Source organism: Argopecten irradians, chromosome 13 (genome assembly GCF_041381155.1).
Source record: "Argopecten irradians isolate NY chromosome 13, Ai_NY, whole genome shotgun sequence".
Taxonomy (NCBI): Eukaryota; Metazoa; Mollusca; class Bivalvia; order Pectinida; family Pectinidae; genus Argopecten; species Argopecten irradians.
Window position 1 is genome coordinate 19,479,988 of NC_091146.1, and position 7,772 is coordinate 19,487,759.

At 38.2% G+C, this 7,772-nt stretch overlaps 2 pseudogenes; one reads left to right on the forward strand and one right to left on the reverse strand.

Annotated features, from left to right (window-relative positions):
• The first annotated feature begins 877 nt into the window (after positions 1-877).
• Positions 878-4,807, forward strand: LOC138305669 (uncharacterized; annotated as a pseudogene).
• Positions 4,808-5,766: 959 nt separating this feature from the next.
• Positions 5,767-7,498, reverse strand: LOC138305670 (uncharacterized; annotated as a pseudogene).
• Positions 7,499-7,772: the final 274 nt, after the last annotated feature.

Genomic DNA, 7,772 nt, shown 5'->3' on the forward strand with positions numbered 1-7,772 from the left:
CATTTTTGAAGTGTAGCGCCTCTTTGCTATTCACCCTGCTCTAGAGTATCTATTTTGAAGTTGTCTCCCTGTTTTGGTTGGATGTATAGTACAGAGTAATGTACTTCTAAATTCATTCGCTGATAAAATTATGTTTATATACTGTGGTATGTCTCGGTCAAGGTGACAGAACCCAAAGCCTTCCTCGCCGTGTATCTTTAGTGTAAGATTTGACTGGTATATATTGTTCTTGTTAGTGATCGTGATTGATATATATAACCGTAATTGTCTGAGAGTTTTGCAGAAAAAATACAACCGATACATTATATCTTAATATTAAATAAAAGTAAATGTCAGTGATGAGGAAAGGCAGATTGAATATTTTGTCTCAGGCCCATCGAGTTTCGCCAACAGCAATATTTTCCCCTGCAAATGCTGCATTTTGATTGGTCAAAAGTGAGTGAAAATATCAAAAGTGATATTTTCTCTGAAATGAAAAATATGTTATTTTCACCGTTAAATCTTATATATCACTATCATTGTACTAAGTAGCTATAAACGACTGGAAGAAAGCAATGGATATTGTTCCTATTTAACTGGAAGCATCTATAGATGGTGGAGATTCAAATAGTTACAACTGTGTGGGCTGATCCCCAAGTGTTCTGATGCGTGGGGCCAAAATTGACCATATTGCCTAACGTGGACTTCTTCTCAGAAAACCAATGGGTAATCGCTATACAATTTATTGGAAGCATCCCTACATCGATGATTCCAACAACGTTACAAATTAAATAATGGGACTGAATCCATAGGGGCTGGGGGGTAGGTTAAAATGGAGCAATTTGGCTATTAACTAAATTACTTAAATGGACAAATTTTCGCTGTACTACACTCAATAATGTCCAGATGTGAGCGATACAGGCCCATCTGTAAGTTTCGGTTATAATAGAAAACGAGAATGGCCCTCTGAATATGAATAGTGAAACATTAATATTGATGTTGTGTAACCTAGTATAGACCTGCTTTTATATTGTATTTAATTAAATACTTTAGTTCCCGTAATAGAAAAAAATCAGAGAGTCGCCAAAACGTGAGTGAGACGGCCTATATCTCCCAACCAAGAAAGGTTCAGATGCAGTACGTATCCAAAAAAACAGTGCGTTTAACAACGCCATGACCCGACCAATGCTACACAGACTGTAACTCTATACACAGAAACTGGTGATACTGGCCAACACAGTTTCCCCATAGCAATCACATGAATGAATGGTGCAACATCTACTACCAGTAGGATAGGGATAATCGTCTGCCTCTGAGAATGAGAATATAATTTCAGGGAGGAATGAACTTCAACTACCAAAACAGGAGGATTCAGTTGATGGTTACAACTACACACTTTCCACGCGTGACCAGTACCGTTGTCTATCTATAAGTAGTCCGGTTTATACTGGAAAACCCCTGACCCAAAACATTTCTTGAAGGAAGTTCCAAAGATAGCTTCAAGAGAGGCAAAGACAAAGTTCTTACGGATATAATACGGTCGTACCTCTTCAGCGTCAGCATACTCTGACTCTGTTGGACAAAGTGATCACAACTAATCAAACATTAAGTCTGCCTCCAGCCACGCATCACCCCAGTTCTCCCCAAACACAGACACACAGACGAAAGCAGTCAAAACCTGTTAGTGGAGCAAATTGATATTTGCCAACATGCTGTCATGAAACGAAACTGAAACCTAGTGCAGTACATAATTGGAAACGTTGCCCATACTCTTGTATAGTCGGGTCTTGTCACCCTTCCGAGGAAGAAAGGTAAGTCTGCACAACAAATATCACAATGGAATAAAGCTTCGCTGACTTCTTTTCACAATTGGCAACAGCTCCAGCCACAGTCTGTGCAAATGGACAAGTTGTTACATACAAGACAGACGCCAGTGGTCAAATATCACAAAGCACAAAGTTCTGTGTCACAGAGAGTCAGACATATAGATGAAATCGGGAGTCTCGCTTAGAAGGAACAGAAAAAAATAAGTATTACCAGCGACAAGCCGCCAAAAGCAGCCAAACCAGAAAATATGCCAATTGTGTCGCAAAAGGAGAAGGACTTTAACCCTCCTACCCCACCTCCCACAATGAAATCAAAACTACAAGAGCTTGAGGAGGCCAAATATAATTATATCAACAGAAATATGGTGGAGAGTGTACTAAAATATCATAATCAGAAACTAACGAGGCAAGGCTCCGACAATAGTAATATCAGTCAGGGCAGCAACAAAAGTTTTTATTCCGACAATTCAAACGTGAAGAGTCACAAAGACGGAACCAAAGGGGTTTTGTATGATACTTTGTTTCTTGACCGAGACTCGGGTTACGGCAGCCATGATAGACACAGTTCTAGATCTAAAGGAAGCACTTCTCTGGACCCATACGCACAGTTCTTCGTGAGCAACAGTATGATCCCTCCTAAATACCTTAACACACAGGAAGTGGCAGTGAATATGAAGAAATCCATTAGCCCAGGTTATGAATGCGACAGACATCATGGACCCACAACATATACTGTTGGATCTGTACAGCATGGGGGGCAAGGAATGGTCCAGATTACCGGTCAGAAGTATCCTCCTCCAGATGATAAATATAATACTGATCTAAACTACGGACACTTCAAACCAGGACTAGAGATTGGTAAATCACACAACCCTGTTGTAGACAATGGCCAGATGTCGGTAAATCCAGCTGATTCAGTCACGGAAAGAAATGAGCTGTTTGATCCAGCCATAGTCAAATCTCACGCACAGGGTAAAGGTAAGTGTGTTTATCAATACCTTACCAGATACGATATTGTCATTTTTGAAAATTGACATTTGCAGTACATTATGCTTGGTTTGAATATTTTTCGTTTGCGTAGCTGTACGTTATTTGACCTTTGTCTAACTTTCAGCACATCACGTGTACAATATGTCCAAGAAAACGATGCCTCAGTTGATGAAGCCTACACCAGGAAACAAGCCTGGAAGATTTGGTGATGCCACTGGTAAAAAATCAGGGCACTCTTTTGTGTCTCAAGAAGGTACAATATTCCACATATTTCCATGCTATAACAATTCTTATATACATGTATATATAAGGTACACTGGTACGGAAATAACACATATTATTCCATATTTTTCAAAATATCAACCTGAACAAATATGGAACAGGTCATTTGTAGATATTAATATTTTAGGCACAGATGAATATGCAAAACTATGCGAAAAAGCTGAGGAGCTGATGGACCAGTGTGTGTTGGCAGAGACATCTGAGTATGGTTCCATGGCTCTTAAATACTGTAATGTTGCAATAGGTACGTTCTAGTTATAAGTCTTGTATTGTATTCCAAGGGCCATCAATTTTCAAAAAAGTTCTAAAAACTAGAGTTAAAACTTCAGTTTACTACACTGTGCAAGTAATCTTTGAGAATGTTAAATGTATTGCGGTCAGGTTCATTTCCATATAATTCATCAACATGCAATTAATTTTCACTATTGAAACAAAAACATAAAAATCTTCTCAAATCGTTAATAATATAAAAGTTTAATATAATCTTCTGTGTTTTCCCTTTATAGATTGTTTGAAGCAAGCCATGCGAATCAAATCGGTATCCCAGAACTCATTGGTATCTGCACAGACGATGCACAATTCGTGCGTTTTAAAGTCCCGTAGTCTACAGAAGAAGTTTTTAGTGCGTCAGGAGTCGATATCTTCCACGACTAGTTCTGACATTGCTAGGTCTTGTCCCTGTCCTACCAGGTGCTGATATAACTAGTTAGAACTAGGCAATTTATTTACAAACCTGAACAAATCTAACAAACTATAAAGTTATCCCTTTATGTATTCTGATTGACTGTCCATAAACCTCAAAGAACTTTATTTAATATTATACTATTTTCTAGGAAGTGATATGTTTAACATAACAAGTTAAATGTTCAATAGATCTCTTTTCTGTCTTTATATCCAATGTTTTCTACTGTTTCAGTGTCTCTTCATCAGATCACCAAAGAACATCCTCCCATTCTTATGATAAAAATCATGTTCAACAAAATGTGTTAATCTCAAAATTGCAAAAAAATAGTATACATTCCCGTTCTCGTTCTCCGGACTCTGTAGATAGTGTAATTGATAATGCAGATTACCGCAAGGAAAACAGGACTTGTGACACAACTGACGACAAGCTCTGTAATGAATCAACTTTTAATCGAAGTGGTAATGAACGGACTTCAGGCAACCAACGGGTCAATGAAGGACCTCTTGACATGAATGCGAAGTTGTCCTGTACGGGAACACATCGAAATCAGAAGTCATCTGGGTCTTCAAATCAAGCATCTGAAGCACATCATCAACACGATGTTTGTAAAAGTGTATCCTCTCAGTCCAGCATCTCAAATACCACTGGGCCGCCCTCCAACCCTTGGAATGCCACAAATCTGGACAAACAGTCGGTTAAGTCTACATCAAACCACGACATTCAAGAGGAAAATCCTCGTTCTGTCGGAGGAATGATGAAATGGGTGAAATCATCATTACATTCAACTCCACGCTCAGTCAAGTCAAAACAAAAAAGTGTGGTACGTCAGCCAAGCTTAACAGGAAAAGTGGCCAGCACCAGCCAGGTAAGATCCAAAAGCAAGACTCCCATAAAAATCAAAAACGGTCCGACCAGCCTAGCAGCATCAGCAGCAATCAGCAGGCATATAATCGACCAATCATCTCCACATTGTAACCTCTCAGGTACTGACTCTTCCATTATCTGTAAAACACCTGCTGCGTCCCTCCTTCTCATTATACTATAAACGCTAATTGCAAAATGTTGCCAATTGTTTAACCATGGACACGTAAAGAGCATGGTGCACTTAACAATCATAATTAGAATTATATTAAAAAATTCCCTTGAAAAGTATTTCAACGTTTTAAAATGGTGGTGGAGTTTACTATGGTTCCATTTTTGGTCCAAAAACAGTCATTAGATATTTTTTTCTGCTTACAGATCTTATTGCATGATCATAAGAGGCGACTAAATTTGGGATCTTATCTTTTCTCTTCTTTCTAAATAACTTTCTTTTTCCTAATGTCTACCTTGACACTGCCTTTGTTTCGGCCTTACGTAGAGCGTTCGCCCCTGTGAGGAAAGCTTTGCGTTCTGTCCCTGGCCGAGACATACCAGAGTCTATAAAAATGGTAGTTTATACTCCTGTTTAGCGCTCTGCATAATAGGACTGGGATGACTGGTTGGCCCGTTGTCAGTATGTGACCAGGTGGGGTGTGCTGATGGGTGTCTCCGGCGGTATGCTACTGTGAGGTAGCACTACAAATCGGCAAAAGATCCGGCCTATCACAAGGTCACATAACACGAATATACCACAGCCTCCCAAAATACACATAAACATTCACACACTCAAACATGAAGCACTCACTGGAGGTCGTCCTTAAATGACCTCAAATCTTGATAGGACCTCAAATCTGGTATGGATGTGATTTTAGGTACGTTTTAAAATATATTGATTTTTGAAATAGTAGTTAACCCACTTCCGGTCCTATTGGGCCTCGCCCCTCAGGCCCCTGGGGGCCAGACTCACCGTTTATACACAATTGGTTCCCCTTCACCCAAGGATGCTTCAGAACAAATTTGGTCAAAATCAATTTAGCCGTTCATGACTAGTAGGGATTTTTGTGAAAATTTGACGGACGACGGACGACGACGACGGACGCCGCACCATGACATAAGCTCACCGGCCCTTTAGGCCAGGTGAGCTAAAAACGATGGGAACTAGATGTTCAGCGAAAATGTAACAATAGTCTTCATCTGATATGCATTGTAGTACATTGTACTTGCCAACACTTTATTCAAACATGTATGGTACAGTGTTTAAACATTACTGTAACACTTAATCGGCAACTTACATCTTTTGATGTAGAAACAAACATGTTCAATAACCTCAAAACTTTTACATTGCATGTGCTTTCACTGTTAATTGAGAGCAGATATCGACTATACTGCGGACGCCGGTTGCCTGGTAATTGCAACAAAATGATCTCGTAATTACGACTTGTCTATGTATGAGTCAGTTAACATACAATTTACCGGTAATAGCTAACATTGTCTGCATAGTGTGAGAAAATATGACATGGTTTGGAATGATTGAAGGATAAACATGCAATCTAGTTTTCAAATTTGCAGTGAATTTTGTATAACAAATTAAAGGAAGTATTATAAACATATCATAGCTTTTTTTTCATAAAATAAGTTTGAAGTTTCTCATATGACCAATTTAAATGTAGTAAGAATTAATGTCGGATGGTGATAGGCTAACACCTTAGCATCTTTGTATATGTATAGATTGATTGATTGCCGTTTACTTAGATTTGGTAAGCAAGCTTTAACATTTGTTTCTCTCCCTGTGTGACAGACTGCTCTAACAATGAGGCACAAAACGCTGGATTCACCCATGATCAAGTTATCTTCACCCTCTCTAATACACATGTAAGTAAAAAAATGTTGCTCCTATAGTTCAAAATTCAATTATTTAAATTAGCCATACCAGGCGGTGAAGTTTACAGAGAACAAAATATAAAGTCGCGGTTCACCGGTCAGGAGGCACCGATTCATAGCAGACATGTTCTATGTGAAATTATCAAAAGAGTAAATTAACCATTGCACACAACAAAGGTAGACAATATTTGAAGTTTAGGAAAAATTATTATTAGAATAGCATAGTTGTAAAACTACATTAATTTTATTATTGATTTAAAGGTTGATGTATGTTAAAAGGCGATATTTGATGTGACACAGCTGTACAGCACGAACTTTTGTAATTATTACAAAACGAAGTATCCACTCTGTTTTGCTTTAATCTTTGTGATCAATTCTCGTGAGCCTTTCAGAATAGGATCACTTGTGTCCACAACATGACCTGTTTTTTGTGATTGACAGGAAACCCCAACATTTCCCAACCTCAAAGCAGACTCATATATGTCTAGTTTTGAGCCTGCATGTACAAAGAAATCAGCTTTTTTCTCTGTTGATAACATTGCCTCTGTTAACCCACTACACAAATACTTGTAATTTACCACTAACCAGGAAGCTAGCACTGCAACAAAGTTGATTTTTGATTCACCACTTGGAATCTTCTACAAATATAGGTATTGGGGTACTTTCCAAAAGCACATCATGATATGAATCATAGAAATAGAAAACCAAGTCTTTTTCCTGCAACTCCAATACAAGGAAATAAAAAATGGTCATTTTCTGAGTGCCTTTGTTTCTGAAGAAATGAAAACACAATTGTCTCAGCAATGATCTGGGGATTACTTTTCAAACTACTTGGTTTGAGTTTTACTTCAACTGGTGATTTTCCACCTGGGCTTTCGGGTTTTATTCCGTCCACAGGTTCAACAACAAGATCATTATTGATAATGATATCCAAACTGCCATGCCATACCTCTTCATTACCTGTAAAATAATGGAAACGATAATACTTATTTAATTAACAAGAGATCAACTTTAATGAAGTGATTATGAAAGTGTAACCTCCATATGAAATCTTAATACATTAAAGAGTACACTTCTGTGAATAAGGAACAAATAAATACAAAGCTCCATCTCTAAGCAATTTTGTTTCTGGACCGGAATCAAACTCCAACCTCCCGTTCCTTTGTAGCAAAACATTGACCTCAGCCTTAAGCTTAACTCCATAACTTTGACCTTGAATCAGTTGGCTCTATCCTTAACTTCTGAACAATTTTGTCATGACACAATAT